A 17,275-nucleotide genomic window follows, 5' to 3' on the forward strand; every position below is an offset into this window, starting at 1 on the left:
GTTGCCCTATCTATATATATTCTTGTTCCCTATAGAATTTGTGATATTTTGGTATATTTTTACCTGCATAAATATCATATTATATATTAAATATATGTATTTTTTTACGAAATTTCTAAGTACTCAAAAAATTACCTTTAGATATGGCCCCTGATATAAATGTAATTTACAAAATAATGAAGATTTTTTTACATATTTCTATTTTAGGATAACATATGTTTATTCCCTAAAAAAATTAGCCACTTTCTATTTCATTTGGGTACCCAAAAAAATTCATGAAATTTGGACAAATTTTTTTGGCCAAAAAAAGTTACCCTTTTTTTCTCATTTCAGATCTTCACCTCCATGGGTCTGACTTCATCCAAAATACATCAAGATGTGTCCTAAACATTCAAGAATCAATTCCTAAAAGGATTTGTGTATATATGTATAAACTTTTTTTTTATGAATTTTTATGTCAGGTCTTTTTTTTTTCTACTTAATTTTTTAAAATATTTATAATAAATAGTTTTTCTGCAGATGAGTAGTATTTATCTTTACAGTTGTTTTAAGCATTCATTGAAGTTTTTTTTTGGCAAAAGAAAAAAGGAGGTTACTGCAAAAACTGATTTTTCAAGAATTTTTTTTGGCGTCGGGGTCGTTCGCGTCCGAGTATACCCTTAAAGGGGTGTCCGAGGAGCGTACCTATCCAGGGTTAAGTTGCTTAGAACAGATTTATGATCGTAAGGAGCCATGTAGAGAAATGCATTTATTTATTTTGAGTGTAAAATTAGCTGTTCTTGGAACTTAAGATGATTATAACAATAAACAGAGAAAAGATTAGGCCTACCCCTGCAATGATTGAACCAGGCCTATGTTGGCTGATTATTGAAGCTAAAGATACATTATGTAAGTAAGCTTGAAATTATATGATGTGTCCTAAGTGAGAGGGGGGGGGGTTTGGGGGGGGGGGGTTTGGGGGGGGGGTATGAAACTAAGGACATTTGTAAGGACTTGTATATATTTAGATTATTAAAAATCCTAATGAATGGTTATACATCTTCATTTCAAAAGGATTGGTATCTTATTCTATAGGTACAGGTTTCACTACGTTAGGTTAGGTGGTATTATGACGAGAGACTCAACTCTACTAATAATGAAACATGTCCAAGATTTTGCATTGAAATGATTAACATATACTCTGGTGAACCAAGTCGAATGAATATTATCAATAATATAATTACCGGAAAAAATATTCAAGCATATGTACTACACCCTTGACCCACTTTTCCTAATTTTCTTCAAAATAAAATGGTACATATTTTATGGATGTTATTTTACATATATTGATATATTCACATTACAATATCACTAAACTATAACAAAATTTGAATTTTTAGTCATTTTCAGCTTTGATCAAATAAAGTTCCCATACACAAGCTCATATGGCATATTGTGGTCTAACTGTATTTTACGTTGTTATAATACTTCCTCAAATGTTAGCAAATTTTTTATATTATGAAATGATTTTACGTGGCTTAGCGCTATGAATTTATCTAAAATCTGTGATGAGTAGTTTTAGTCATTCTTCTTTTGGACGTAGACTATATTATGGGATGTGGCTTCTCCCCTGATACTTGAGAAGTTTTTGATAATGGTCGTGTCATGTCATGACCTTTGACCTAAACTGGTTTTGTTCCTTCGTCTTCCAGTTTAGTTCTGTACTCTGATCTAAGAATGCAAGCTCTCTCTCTCTCTGTGTATATATATATATATATATATATATATATATATATATATATATATATATATATATATATATATATATATATATATATATATATATATATATATATATATATATATATATATATATATATATATATATATATATATATATATATATATTAATAACCAGCCAAGGGTGATAATGAAAAAGTCTCTGAAGAGCAGCCTGTACTCTATTGATTTATAGTAAGTTTGGTCTTGTTAGGTATGACAATGGGGACACTCTTGTCTAGTCCTATTTACCTTCATACTTAGAATCTTGCCAACAGTTCATCATATACAGTACACCGTTTATGGGTAACCTGGAAAGGATTTTGAAATATATATTTTCCAATACCTTAATAATTTTACGTCATAATTCAGAATTTTGACGTTTCTATGTAACCACAGTTTTCTTCCAAGAAAAGTCATGTATGCCAAATGCATTCCAGGGTTATTGCTACCCACCATACAGAAACATCAAACTTAGACTATTAAAGTAATGCAATACCATATCCTATTCAGATTAGTAATAATAAACGGATTTTGAGCGAAGCGAAAAATCTATTTTTGGGTGAGATAGCCATGGCGTCCTGATGGAAGGTTCCTTTTTGGTAGCTTCCTTGGGTATATAACTACTAAATATTCCCAGAGAATTTAACCACAGGTTATCACAGAATTCTAACTTCTGGAGCGAGTATCCTAAAGGTTTCCCTTTCAGACATCGTATATCAACAGGGGACGCATGTATTAACGCGCCACATAGCTATCTACACCCTACCCAGAGTTAACACTTCGATGTGTAGGGGCGGAGAATAGCTGGGGAGCCGTTCCACAGCTAATCTCGTTCGTGGCTACTTTTGGTACTCGAGACGTAAACAAACGGGCGCCATTGCTAAATGACGTCACGTCCGTCCTCATCCTGAAGCCAGTTGCTTGCCGATCACCATGATACAGCAGAGCAGGGTGGGACCTGAAAAACTGGACGAAGTAGCAGGGAGGGTCCATCAGGACGCCATGGCTATCTCACCCAAAAATAGATTTTTCGCTTCGCTCAAAATCCGTTTTTTGGGCTCAAGCCATGGCGTCCTGATGGAAGAATACCAGAGAATCAATGTATCGTGGTAGATTTTCCCCTTTTAGTGTAAGTGCCGAGGGCTTTGAACAGGTTAGCATAGTAATTTTTAATAGAAGAACCGTAGGGAAGAGAACTTCCTGCCCCCCTAGCAGTGAAGTCCCCATGGGCCATGCCGAAGATCAAAGTGGTCATCGAAGGGCTACTCACCTTGCTGGGAGAACCTGAAGAACTTGGAGACAAGACTGAATGGTTTGCATTCATATAGGAATATTCTCAAGGGCAGACGAGTGGTGGTTAGGCACTGTATGCTAATTGAGAATTGTCTGGTCTCTAAGGTATGAAGTAAGTAAGTATTCAAGTAGGAATATTACATTGCACATGTGAGTATATAATAAGGGTTGAAACCTTAGTAATCTTCATCAACCATAAGAGGAAGGGGATAATAAAACTATGACAGACGTGTATTTCATAGTATAAGTAGGAGCGGATTGAGACGCACAAGTAATAAAATAGAAATTTTATTCCACAATTGCAGAATATATTAATGAAATGCAATAAATATGTAAAAGTAATTTACAACAAATTATAATGTACATAGTAATGAAAGACGTGCTCTTGAATCTGAAAGAGAATTTCAAAATTATTAGTAGGCATTCGTTCCAGAGGAACGTCAGTCTTTAAAGTTAAAACACATCATGCTATAGGCATGCGGCACTTGTGTGACGACTATGACATTTCACCTGGGATAAGAATGGTATATGAAAAACACTAAGTGTTTTGAAATCACTACGTATCACTCAAGGGTCAACATAGGCACCCGTAGAGTTAGAGTCTCAAGTAACTCACTGTTCTATGCAGAGTTAGGTGAAGGTTTCATAACACTACCTGAGGCTACCACAAAATGTTTGACTTCGTGCACTTGTTTCGCATAATGTTTGAAGAAAACGCGCGAAGATTTCAAGCCTGTGAAACTCTTAAGGCTTTCGAAATTCATACTCTGAAAGAAATTCAGAGACGATGCAACTTTTCTAGGATCGTGACCGGCGGGTGTACTGTCAGGATCCGCTCTGCGGATGAAGTAGGTGATTTTCGCTCTTAGTTGTTTCAGTGACAGGTCGCTGCCCGATGTTTCTCTTTTGAAGAGTTGGCCTCCACCAAAGTCCGAAGTTCTGCGAAGATAGACCTTGAGGCTCTCTACTGGACATAGAGAGGCATCTTCTTTCAGGGGGCATATACTCCAAGGGCCCCATCTTTTGGTGGGTAATTCGTTTTTGGCGAGAAACGTCGGATCCGGGAAGAGGGTAAGGTCACCTGAATCTGTAAACAGAATGTGGCTCTCGTCCCTTGATAATGCCACTATTTCGCTGACTCGGGCTCCTGAGGCAAGAGCAAAAAGAAAAATAACTTTTTGAGTCAGATCCTTGAGAGGGCACGAATCATTGTCCAAGTTGGAGGCAAAATGGAGCACCTTGTCTAGAGACCAGGAGATTGGTTTTGGTGGGGGTGCTGGGCGTAGACGAGCGCATGCTTTCGGCAGTTTATTGAAGATGTCGCTGGACAGATCAATCTGGAAGGCATACATCAGTGGTCTAGTCAAGGCCGATTTGCAAGTAGAAATCATGTTGGCTGCCAAGCCCTGTCCATGAAGGTGAATAAAGAAGGACATGCAAAAATCAATGGTGATTTCTGTAGGAGTTTTTGCCTTGACGAATGAGACCCATTTTCTCCAGGATGATTCGTATTGCCGTCTTGTGGATTCGGTCTTGTATTCCTCGAGGAAGTCTAGACTTTTCTTCGAGATCCCAAACCTTTTCTTCGCGGCTAGGGAGAGAAAATCATGAGATGAAGGTCCTTGATTTTCGATGATGAAGCGAAGACAGTCGACTTCTGTACTTGCTGGGAGAGAACTGGGCCCGGGAGAGGGATCAGCGTGAGCTGCAGCTCCAGGACCAGGGGGTACCAATTGCTCCAGGGCCACTTGGGAGCCACTAGGGCCGCTGTCCCTTTGAAGGTTCTCAGCTTGGAGAGGACTTTCAGCAGAAGGTTGGTGGGAGGGAACAGGTAGATCTTGGACCATCTGTTCCAGTCCAGTGACATGGCGTCCACCGCTTCTGCCTTGTGGTCCTCGTACGGGGCCACATATCGAGGAAGTTGATTGTTGTCGCTCGTTGCGAAGAGATCGATCTGAAGTTCTGGGACTTGGTGAGAGATGAAGGAGAATGATCTTGCATCTAGAGACCATTCCGACTCTATCAGGCTTGTCCGGGATAGAGCGTCCGCCGTCACGTTGCGGAATCCTTGTAGGTGAACTGCAGACAGGTGCCACTTCTTCTTCTCTGCCAGACAGAAGATTGTCAGAAGCACCTGATTTATCTGGGGCGATCTTGAGCCTTGGCGATTGAGACATCGAACTACCACCGAGTTGTTTAGGGTTAGACGAATATGGATCGAGGGAGGCGGGGAGAGTTTCTTCAGCGTTAGAAAGACCGCCATGGCCTCCAAGATGTTGATGTGAAACGTCTTGAATAGGGGAGACCATGTGCCTTGAGCCTGTTTTTGGTGGGAGTGCCCCCCCCCCCCAACCCTTCAGCGAAGCGTCCGTGTGGATGTTGAGTGATGGAGGTGGGTGTTGAAGAGGGATGGACCTTTTCAGGGCCCTTGCTTCCGACCACGGCTTGAGGAGAAGCCGAAGTCTGTTTGGGAGCCGTCTCTTGAGGTCTCTTCGAGCGATGGATGCAGAACGTCTCCAGACTCCCGCGGCATCCTTTAGCTGTGAACGAAGCACTGGGTTTGTCACTGAGGCGAACTGTAGAGAGCCTAGAACTCGTTCCTGCTGACGTCTTGAGATCCGTTTGGATTTCAGCAGTCGCTTGACAGACCCTGCTATTTCCTTCCTTTTCTTCTGGGGGATGGAAAGGCGGTGTGACTGAAGGTTCCACTGGATTCCTAACCATTGGAACTTCTGAGCTGGAGAGAGGCGAGATTTCTTCACGTTTATCTTGAATCCCAGGTGTTCTAGTTACTGGGTGACTTTGCTGCAGGGTCTTAAACAATCCTCGGGCGATGGAGCCCAGACTAACCAGTCGTCGAGGTAGGCCATCACCTGGACGTCTTGGAGGCGGAGCTGTTGTACTATGGCGTCCGCCAGCTTTGTGAAGATCCGAGGGGCCACGTTGAGGCCGAAGGGCATGGCCCTGAAGGCGTAGCTTTTCCTTTGGAGTCGAAATCCTAGATAGGAGGAAACGTGGTGGTTCATTGGAACGTGCCAGTAGGCATCCGCCAGGTCTATGGAGACCGTGTAAGAACCTCGAGGCAGAAGGGTCCTTATCTGTTGGAGAGTCAGCATCTTGAACTTGTTGTTCGCTATGAACTTGTTGAGGGGGGATAAGTCTAGAATGACTCTGAGCTTGTCGGAGTCCTTCTTGGGGACGCAAAACAGTCTCCCTTGGAACCTGGTTGACTTTACCCTCCTTATCACCTTCTTTTTCAAGAGATCAAGGACATATTCTTCCAGAAGGGGGGTTGACTGTTGGAAGAATTGCTGGAAGGTTGGGGGTGGTTGAGTCCAACTCCAGCCTAGACCCTTCTTGACGATGCTGTGTGCCCAGGGATCGAAGGTCCAACGATCCTGGAATTGGCGGAGTCTTCCTCCCACTGGAAGCACTTCATTGTTTCTGGTGTCCCGAGGGTTTACTGCCTCGGCCGCTAGCTCCCCTTCCTCCTCTGCCTCTGGAGGGACGGCGAGATGCGTCTCTGCCTGCACCTCTGCTTGAGCCTCTACCTTTGGGACGAAAGGTAGTCGTCTGTTGCTCGAAGGCAGGGGTGAAAACCGGTGACTGGGACAAGACCGGTTGGGTGACCAGTTGAAAGGTCTGCTGTGGCTGAGCAGCCACTTGGGGAGTAGCGGGTCCCGGAAACTGCCGTCTCTGTTGACGTTGCTGGGGTTTTGGCTTGGAGGATTTCCTCTTAAGTTGAGGGCCATCGTTCTGAGAGGATTTCCTCTTCTTCGACATGCCCCACTTGTGGAGAAGGTTCCTGTTCTCAGTGGCGGCCTTGTCGGTGATCTCTTTCACAAGATCAGAGGGAAAGAGGTGTTTACCCCAGATGTTGGAGGAAATCAGCCTCCGGGGTTCATGTCTCACTATGGCACTTGAGAACACGAATTCACGACAGGCTCTCCGAGCCTTCATGAAGCTGTACAGGTCCTTAACTAGCGTCGCCATATGCGTTTTGGCGAGCACCATGTAGTGGTCGGGGACTCTAGTGTCACTGGCCATGACGTCAAGCTGTACTTGGAGGGACATGGATGCGGCGAGCCCTTCCTTCGTGTCTTATTCCCGACGAAGGAGATGGTCATTAAGTTTCGGGAGGTCTTCATTAAACTGACGTCCAGCAACGTCAGGATCTAGTTTTCCCACCACGAAGGTATGCTGGATATCCTTCCAGTGTCGAACATCGGGGGGAGTCACCAGGGAGAAGGGTCTGCACTCATCCAGTGCAGGGCAAGGTTTCCCTTCTTCCACTGCCTTGTGCACCGCAGCGAAGGCCTTTTCCATGAAAGGAAGGATCGCATCATCAGGTGCGACGTAGGTAGGGTGCTTCTTGCTCAGTGCCGGAAGCTTTGAGCAGGTAAAGCCCCTACTTTTGAAAGCGTTGGCCAGCAGAGCCTGGGCCTTCGGGAGATCGAACACTATCACCTCCTTAGGTTCGGTCTCTTCTTTAGAGGCAGGTTCGGATCGAAGCCGGACGTAACAGTCCGGATAAGCCTCAAAACTCGGGAAGAACTCCACTTCTTCCAGGGCAACCGAGCCAACCTTCTCACTGATGAAGATCCTGCCCGTTGCAATGGGCATGTGCTCAGCATACCTCCAGGGGTTGGCGTGCGAGCATGCCGGGAGGTCCTTAACCGAAATCTTTTTCGGCTCCTAGGAACTTCCCATGGTCCTGATGTACTCGTGTGTCTCACGGAGTTTCTTGTCCATAAGGGCTTCAAGCATACGGAACATCTCCTGGGCGGTTGGGATGGGGTCCGGGGTGGCGGAGGTAGACGGGAGAGATACTTCCGTCGGTGTAGGAGTTGGGGCGGTGGTGGAAGGCGGAGCGACCTCCTGCTCCGACTCGGTGTATTCCACTTGGTCCTCCTCATAGTCCAACTCTTCGGCCATGAGGTTCCTCTCCGTTGTCTCCGAAACCTCCGACATACGCTCCGCGTTGTCGGTATCCAGGTGACACTCGTGCATGGACTGGGCCATGACAACATCGGGTTCCACCGTGATCTGGACGGTGGGGATCTGATCCTTGGGGACCACAGAGTCTGGGGATGCCTTTGGGAACAGTAAGGCCCTCAAGTCTTCAGTGGCAAGGTACAGTCCAGTGGTGTTCTTCTGGAAGCCACGCACCTATCTGCGTAGCTTCTCTCGAGAAGCGTCCCTAACCTCCGCTGAAGGAGGGTTATTGAACGCCTCGACCAGGCGTTCCTGGCAGACCGTACAGTTCTGCGGGTTCCAGAACTTCAGATCACCTTTCTTGTTGGCACAGGGGGCGTGGATCCTACACGCCGTGTGCCCATAAAAGTGCGGGCGCTTCACTGCACAGAAGCCGTGGTCGCACTTCACGTGCTCCTCCTGAAAGAGAAAGAGAACATGAGTATGGGGGAGTCATAAGAATGACTTCTATTCTAAAGTTATATATTAATTGATTAATCTTTAACTTAATATTAAGTGTGATGATCAGAGAATGGGCGGAAAAGAAGGAGATAGACACATACTCCGTGTAACCCGCCCGGCTGGTTACCGTGACCTTATCCACAGACAATTTGTTGTGACCGAAGGCACAGGACAGAATTCAATATAGAATGCCAAGAAGGCAGTGGGAATTCTATTGGGAATTGCCAAGGATATAAAACTGGTACTGAGGCCACTCAGACCCTAGAATTGGGAACGTAGAAGATCCCATGGGTAACGGTTTCCGGCAACCAGCCGCGCTAAGATACACACAGCATGCTGGAAATCTGTGATATGCAAGAAGACAGCATGGTTACTAATAGAACGGTAAGATAATACCTATCTATTTATGTAATCAAACCATCTGGTTGCGATGTAGGGCTATCAACATGAGATGATAGCTAGTAGAAGGGGTGCAAGTCGCTTTGACGCCTCCGGAAGGCTCCGGCAGACCGACGGCACGCCGGAGGCCGCTCCAACAGAGTTTTTGGCATTAGGGAAGACAAATATAAAAGTCAGGGGTAATACCAGGATGGCGGCCGCCGGCAAAGCGGCGGGACGCTGGCGAGGAGCGGTGGCTCCGGCAGCCGAAGGTTGCCGGCTTGGTGACAGGGACAAGGATGGGTATAGCAGAACCGGACTGCCGGCAGTGGATGCCGGAACTCCGGGGGCCGGACCGGTGGACGGACGACCAAAGCTATGAGGTAAGAGGGAAGGCCATCGGCTGGACTCCGGCGGCAGGCGGCAGTCCCCCGGCACACGGAGGGCTGGCGGCCCAGAGGGCAAGGGATAAGTCACCAAGGTAGGAGGTGGGTATCACCGACAGGGGAGGCGGCAAGGGACCGGCACCAGGACAGTGAAAGAGACAGAGGGAGGGATGTAGGGGTACGGCCACGGACCCCAAGACATCCCACCTGAGTGGGTGTACCCATGATAGAGGCTAGCCTTATCACCCAGAAGCAGGGGCCGCAGAGGACCGGAAGCCAGGGTAGCCCAAGGGAGGGCTAGGGAACACCCAAGAGGGGGGAGAACCCCTGCGGACAAAACGCATCCAGTGGCTAACCCCATAGGACACTATGAAGGGTATATGCACCAGAGCGGACTGCACACAGGAGCTCAAGGTAGCCCTATCACTCCACCCTAAGGAGGAGTTGTAGGACAGGGGACAGATGGGTATGGACTAACCTAAGTATAGGCTAGGCCATACAAGAGATAGGTGGGGAGGGGAGAAGAGAAGGGTCTTCTATGGAGGAGGCTCTGTACCAAAGCAGCCACCAAGGAAGGGAGGACGCTCCCTAGCCTAAGGTAAGGCAGCCTGTCTGAGAACGGTGCATGGGTATTGTTTCAGCAAGGCACAGAACTAACTCCCCCAAAACCTAACCTAGAGCAGGGATGTTACACCCTGAACAAGGAAGGATGGAAGACGTATCGCTATTGCAGGAAAGGTCGGAAACCTAGCCCTAGCAATAGAGGAAGGACTAGCCGTTCCTCATTCTCGGACGCAACCCTAAGGGGGGATCATTCCCTTAGGGAGGACAGAGAAGCGATATATATAGTCTGATATGATCTTGATCCCCTACGAGGTAGGGGGAGCAAGGCTACACAGAGGGGATGCCCTAAGGCAGGGGATGAAGGAAGCATATAGGGGTCCTACTTGTAGGTTAGGTTAGAAAGACACACTATCTAACCTGTCCCCTATATGGTCCCTGAAGGCGAAAACACTTGCATCACAGTCAATAGTATTGTAAAATAATGCCACTATCTTCGTAATTAAACCTAGGATCACTGAAATATATCATGCATGAACACTGATGTTAGGCGCTCTGGCCTAGGGGCTAGACTAGCAAGCTGGTATGGGGTCAGATGATGACCGATAACAAGGCGTCAAAACACGATATATAAAGTTCCTAGCTATGAAGACTAAATAACTAATAGTATCAAATAGTTAATGAGGCCAGAAAACGCTGTTGAGGCTAGCTAAATAAGGCATGCAAAACAACAGCGACGCCATAAAATGGCGGGTCCGGTCGAGGCACAGCTCTGCCACAAAACATCAAATATCTCGAAAAGTAAAAGTTACTTTACGGTCAGAGCTTATTTAAACAATACTGGAACCTTGTACTCAACTTTCCAGAAGAAGGCGAGGCCGAGGGTAGAGACATGGCTAAGATGCAAGTCGATAAAGTACGCACAGGGAAAAGTCCGACTAGTAAGGCAAGCTACTAAACGAAGGATGAGGACGGACGTGACATGATTTAGCAATGGCACCCGTTTGTTTACGTCTCGAGTACCAAAAGTAGCCACGAACGAGATTAGCTGTGGAACGGCTCCCCAGCTATTCTCCGCCCCTACACATCGAAGTGTTAACTCTGTGTAGGGTGTAGATAGCTAGCCTATGTGGCGCGTTAATACATGCGTCCCCTGTTGATATACGATGTCTTAAAGGGAAACCTTTAGGATACTCGCTCCAGAAGTTAGAATTCTGTGATAACCTGTGGTAAAATTCTCTGGGAATATTTAGTAGTTAAATACCCAAGGAAGCTACCAAAAAGGAACCTTCCATCAGGACGCCATGGCTTGAGCCCAAAAAAACAAGTTGTAGCTAGTTATGATACTTTATTACCGACTCACACAGCTGGTGTGCACAGCCCATCTGTGTTCAGCTGACAGTAAAGGGATCCACTGCTCAGCAAGAGGTACCATTTTAGTGGCCCAAAGCAGCAACCTTCTCTGTGGCCACTTTTCAATATTGTCTTATGAAAATAAAGCCGATGTACAAACTGTAGCTTAAGATAGGTACATGTGTTAATAATAGTATTACAAGAGTTTTGCCAACCATAATAACAATAAGAAACATTACTTACATGCAAGAATGAGTTGAGGGCAATATTGCTTCTCTATCATTTTAGAATTATTATTGGGATTTACCAAAACAAGTCTAATATATTCAGAAAAAGATAATAATAATGTCACATATAATCGTATATAATATCATAGATTTCACCGCAAGAAGGAAAGAAAACTGCTGTCAGTTCTTTTAGGCACAGATGATCTATTGAAGGCTCTTATAACTGTTGGCAAATTAAGACCCCTTACTCAGGAACATTCCAAGAGGAATTAAAAATAACGTTGGAGATATTATTGACAATACCAGAAATGCAGAGAGAGAGAGAGAGAGAGAGAGAGAGAGAGAGAGAGAGAGAGAGAGAGAGAGAGAGAGAGAGAGAGAGAGAGAAGGGAATAATAGAAAATACGTTGGTGATTTTGAGGTGTGGGAAAAGCCGTCCTTAAAAACTCATAGATTTCAACACACAAACGTAAACTTTCAGTATATTGATCTGCAAAAGGACTCTTTGTAGAAACTATAAACAAGAAAGTTCTTTTGAATGTACATCCCAATCCAGCAGATGTTTTAGTCTTGAAACAAGCCGTTCTTTGTAAAAAATATGTACACATAGTTAATCTTTAATTGTATACATATTGTACAGTACAGTAGTACAGTAATGTTTGGTATTATTTACTGTAAATATAGGCTATGTGTGTGGCAAGTTGTCAAAAACAGGTAGTCAAGTCGTCCCAACGAAAACAGTGAACACTTACAGTATAATTAGGCTTTACTGTAGTGCTAGTACTGTACCTATATTACAGTAATATCCACTACAATATCAGCGAGTGTTATACACAATTGCTAGAAAGGAACAGCAGTGTTTTGTTGTTATACTGTAAGTGTACGATGACCACTGGTCCCGTGCATAGTATGCACATGTATTGTACACTTACTGATTTATATTTATTAATCACAAACTACTTATGCTGTAATAGAAACCAAGTAAAAACAATATTAGGCATTACTTAGTCTGTTGATTATCTGCAATGGGCAGTGAGTTGATAGGTTATGTTAGGAGGTATCTCACCTTAGGGAAGCAAATATTCACAAAATTGGGATTTTTGCGTCTGTATCTGTACATGAAAGTATAATGATTACGTTTACCTTCCTAGTACTCAACTCAGTACGATACTACTTGATACCGTGGATCGTCCAGAACAGTTCTTATTTATGCCTCTGAACACAAAGGAAAGTTCGGATTCTCTCTACAAAATGTGACGTCATTATTTATGAACCTGACTCTACTAAAGCTATGGAACCATAAACCCGGTTAGCTATGTAGATATCATTATTTTCTCTAATTCAAAAAACTAAAATTTGGACAATATTATAGAATTTTATCAGAGAATAAATCCTGGTATAACTTAATTCTTTAACATTGTTATAACATTGAATTTACACAATTCCAAGACACCAGAGAGAGAGAGAGAGAGAGAGAGAGAGAGAGAGAGAGACTCGCTGGCAGGCCGCGTCCACACTGGGAAAAGCAAGTTTTTAGAACATAGCGAGACACAAACAATTGCTTTCAGGACTACCTCCGCCAAAGTAACAACCCCAGAATATTCATCTAACCATATCATTATTTTTTTTTATTTTATTTATTTATTTTTTTTTTTTTGCAAATCTCCATTATTATTATCACAATGAGCACTCTACTTCTCTCGATGCTACCTATTTATGGAATGGGAACAGATAATATATTGAGATGTCTGTTACTTAATAAACATCTAGAGCAGTCAAGTTGTAATGAGTCCTGAAAGAGTTCGTTACTCAATTAATGTTGCTAATTGAGGAGTTACTCTGCAAGTCCAGTATACTTGAAAGAGTGAAATCTATATTGCCATCTTCACTTCAAGTCTGTTAAATTTATCATTTTCCCAGATAACCTTCGTTTTCTGACATTCTTAATCATTTATTATTTACGGCCAACACATGAGCCCGTGTCTTGCCATGGAAAAGGCGACCTGCAGATGGTTCAGCCCCTTAAGTATATGGTTGCTTCAGTTCAGTAGGTTGTCAGGAGCTTTTAGACATATCAAAGGTGATGATAAAACATGAGAGAGAGAGAGAGAGAGAGAGAGAGAGAGAGAGAGAGAGAGAGAGAGAGAGAGAGAGAGAGAGAGAGAGAGAGAGAATATCGAAGCAGACTTGTATGGAAGAGTGAAGTCCTTAACATCGACATCCTGATGAGGTGCCTTTCATGCAAAGGAGTCTCTTCTCATTGTTAATGAAATCTTAGACTCCTGGATTATTATACCCTGAGAATTGAGACTTGGCTTTCACTGCAGAATCACATAATAAGACGTTTGTTGTTCTTTGTGTATCTGAACATGTAAAGCGTAGGAGATAAATAACAACCGTACTCGTAGTAATGAAAATATGACATTTAAAAAGGTAGAAATAAACAAATAAACTATGATACGAGACAGGCTGCAGAACTTAACTTTGGCGAAATGTAGCTTGGAGGAACAAGCAGATATTTAGATAAAGGTATTCATATCTTTTATTATTCTCAAAATAAATTATTAAATTCTACCACATAATTTAATGATTAAAAGAAATGGAGCTATTATATAACACAATGATATGAATTTGATATTAAATAACATAAAATAAAGCTTAATATGGTAAAGTAATTCTTTTTCTTATCTGGTACTGTCCTCGTAATCAAGTCTATTGTCACACCAAATACGACCTTTGCTCAAGCCTCAGCCCCTTCCAATCTTAACTTTCCTCTCAACGTCTATTCAGCAGTATTACCCTTCAGCATTAGACAGTCATGAACACTGCACTTATCATGGCTAACCTCAGTGAAACAGTCGAGCCAGGGACATTCCAGTCTATGGTTGATTCTTTTTATAAAGCCAATGGACTCCCATTGGTCAAAATTCCCATCGAGGCTATCAATTTAGCCAATAAGGTCTCAACTATGCTGAAGTCAGACAATGTACATGCCAATACCCCTCAATCAATCTGTGGCAGTTAACGAGGAAATGGAAACTGATGAAGCCAATAGGAAAAGAGCACTGAGTGACGCAGATTCGGATATATCAGAGCCTGCTAATCCTGCAAAAAGACAACCACAGCCCTCTACCTCAACTTCTGAACCTCTGGACACTGAATTGCTAGGAGCTATTGCTCTCCCTCCCCTTCCTCCAATGAATCTAGCACCTCCTAAGGTTGGTCTAAAATTGTATACTTCCATCAATTTATCAAACCCCCCTAAATCCGCATCTCATGACCAATTTAAGAAAATGATTTTTGAGACCAAAACTATGAAATACTTATACACTGAAAAGTTAGCTAACTCCACAGTGGTTCAATTCATTAACAGTGGCTCTGTTGAACTGGACAAATACATCTCCAAGATTGTCCGGATCACTCAAGATAAGTTCAGTAGAATAAAATCAGGCTTCTTCAATCTGACAAAAGGACGATTACCATAATGGATTCCCTCACAGTGATTCAACATAATGTATTAAAGTGGACGTTCCTCAGGTGTAAGGAACTTGTTAATATCTACTCCTCCCTCTCTCCTCACCTCATACTTCTTAACTCAACAGGAATTCCTGACTCTACCTGTATCAAGATCTGGAACTATAATGTGTTCCAGTGCAACACCTCTGGTGAACAGGGGGCTGGCACAGCAATAGCAGTTCGACGGGATGTTGCTGTCGAAATACAGACAGTACGGGGACCAATTATAGTCGCCACGACCTATCTGCCCCCAAGAAACCCAATATTTCCACAGCAAGATATATTATCATTAATGAGACGTAACATCCCTGTCTATCTGCTGGCTGATCTTAATGCAGCTCATCCAGCCCTTGGTTATAACAGAATCAACCCTATTGGCACATTAATCAATGGCCTGTTGAATAGAAACCTTATAAGGTTCTTAGGACCAGATTTTGATACGTATTTTACCAGAAGAACCTCTAGTAAGCCAGATATTCTGCTTTCAAATAGGTTTCATATGTTTAATTACTCCCTCACTCAAGGCCCCTTAACCACTTCGGATCATCTTCCCATTATTTTTAAGCTTACTGTGAGACCCATTATGGTGGGTGCTAATCCAACTATAGATTTGAACAACGCGAACTGGGAACGTTTTAAGGACACTCTTGATGACTCTCTCTCTACTTTTGACGAACCCGATAACATCTTAAAAGATAAATCGTACATAGACGATAAGATAGCTTTTTGGTATAGGATGATCAAGGAAGCCTCAGAGCTCCATATCCCATTTAAAACTTTCAGGATATTACCTTATACTAAAGAAACAGACTCCCTAAAGTTACTTCAGATCCGTTTTAAGCATGCCCTAGAAATAATTAACAACCGAGGCCCCACACATCAACTTTTAGAGTATATTCATAATATACAAGAACGGATTAAAATAGAATCAACTGACCTCATTAATTCTACTTGGGAGACTGTTAGACAAATGTGAAGGCTTTTATAAAGATCCTGCAAAATTTTGGAACATGATCAGGAAATTGTTGGGCTCAACTTCTCAACCAATAGCATACATCACCCATAATAACGAGAAGATCTATTCATCTCAAGATCAGGAGGTGATCTTCAGAGGCTTCTGGTCCAATATATTTAGAATACCCCCAATAGAAAATCTAAGGTTTGACCAACGACATGAACAGGATGTCACTGAGTCAATCCGTGAACATGCTGATCATATAATACCTTATGATTCAGTAGATCTTGAGAGACTTGACGAAGATGACCCTTTCCTCAAACCTATTCAACTTCAAGATATTATTAAAATAATCAAAAGTTTTAAAAACAAAGCTCCAGGCCAGTCTAAAGTAAATAAGCTTATCCTTAGTAATTTGCCAAATTCGATGCTCTCTTTTCGGCACAGTGTAAAATACGGACGTCGGATGCCGTCCGGGAGGATAGAAAATCGCTTGTATCACCGGGAAAGACGCGAAAATACACCTCTTTTTTGTGACTGGTAATGTTCACTGATACTTTTTGTTATTTTCTGAATAAATGTTTGAAAAATATTGGTTTATTTTAATGTTATTGAGAATAATCTGAATCGGACGTCAACATTACACTATTTAACTGACCGCTATTCTCAATAAAATGCAAATAAATCAATATTTTTCGAACATTTATTCAGGAAATAACAGAAAGTATCAGTGAAAATTACCAGTGTCAAAAAAGTGGTGCATTATGGCGCCTTTACCGGTGATTCAAGCGGTTTTCTATTCTCCCGGACGGCATCCGACGTCCAACGTCCGACGTCCAACGTCCGACGTCCGGATTTTACACTGTGCCTCTCTTTTCTTTGCAACATCTTTAATGAAACTTTTAGTATGGGTTCTTGGCCAGATTATTTAAAAATAGCAATACTTCCCTTTGTGGGGAAAAAGGGCAGAGACCTCACCTCAGTCTCTAACTATAGACCTATATCCTTATTAGAGACACCGGGTAAGATACTTGAGAAAATATTAAAGAAAGATTGGAGGATTTCCTTGAGGAAAATTTACTTATCAATATCAATCAATATGGATTTACAAGGGGTAAAGGGACCCAACTTGCATTAGCTCGTTTTTATGAATACATTGCGGTCAAGTCAAATCTTGGGGGTCGTTGTAACCTAATATCTAGGGATGTCAGCCGAGCTTTTGATAAGGTATGGCACGAGGGCCTTAAATACAAATTCATAGAAGCACAACTCCCAAATCTAGCTACTAGGCTATTGTGTAACTTTCTTGATAATCGAGTGGCCATGATCAAGATTAAAGAATACATTGGACCAGAGTTTCCACTTCTATCTGGTGTTCCTCAGGGCAGTGTTCTCTCTCCTTCACTTTA

This window comes from Palaemon carinicauda, unplaced genomic scaffold, assembly GCF_036898095.1.
Source record: "Palaemon carinicauda isolate YSFRI2023 unplaced genomic scaffold, ASM3689809v2 scaffold30, whole genome shotgun sequence".
Classification (NCBI taxonomy): domain Eukaryota; kingdom Metazoa; phylum Arthropoda; class Malacostraca; order Decapoda; family Palaemonidae; genus Palaemon; species Palaemon carinicauda.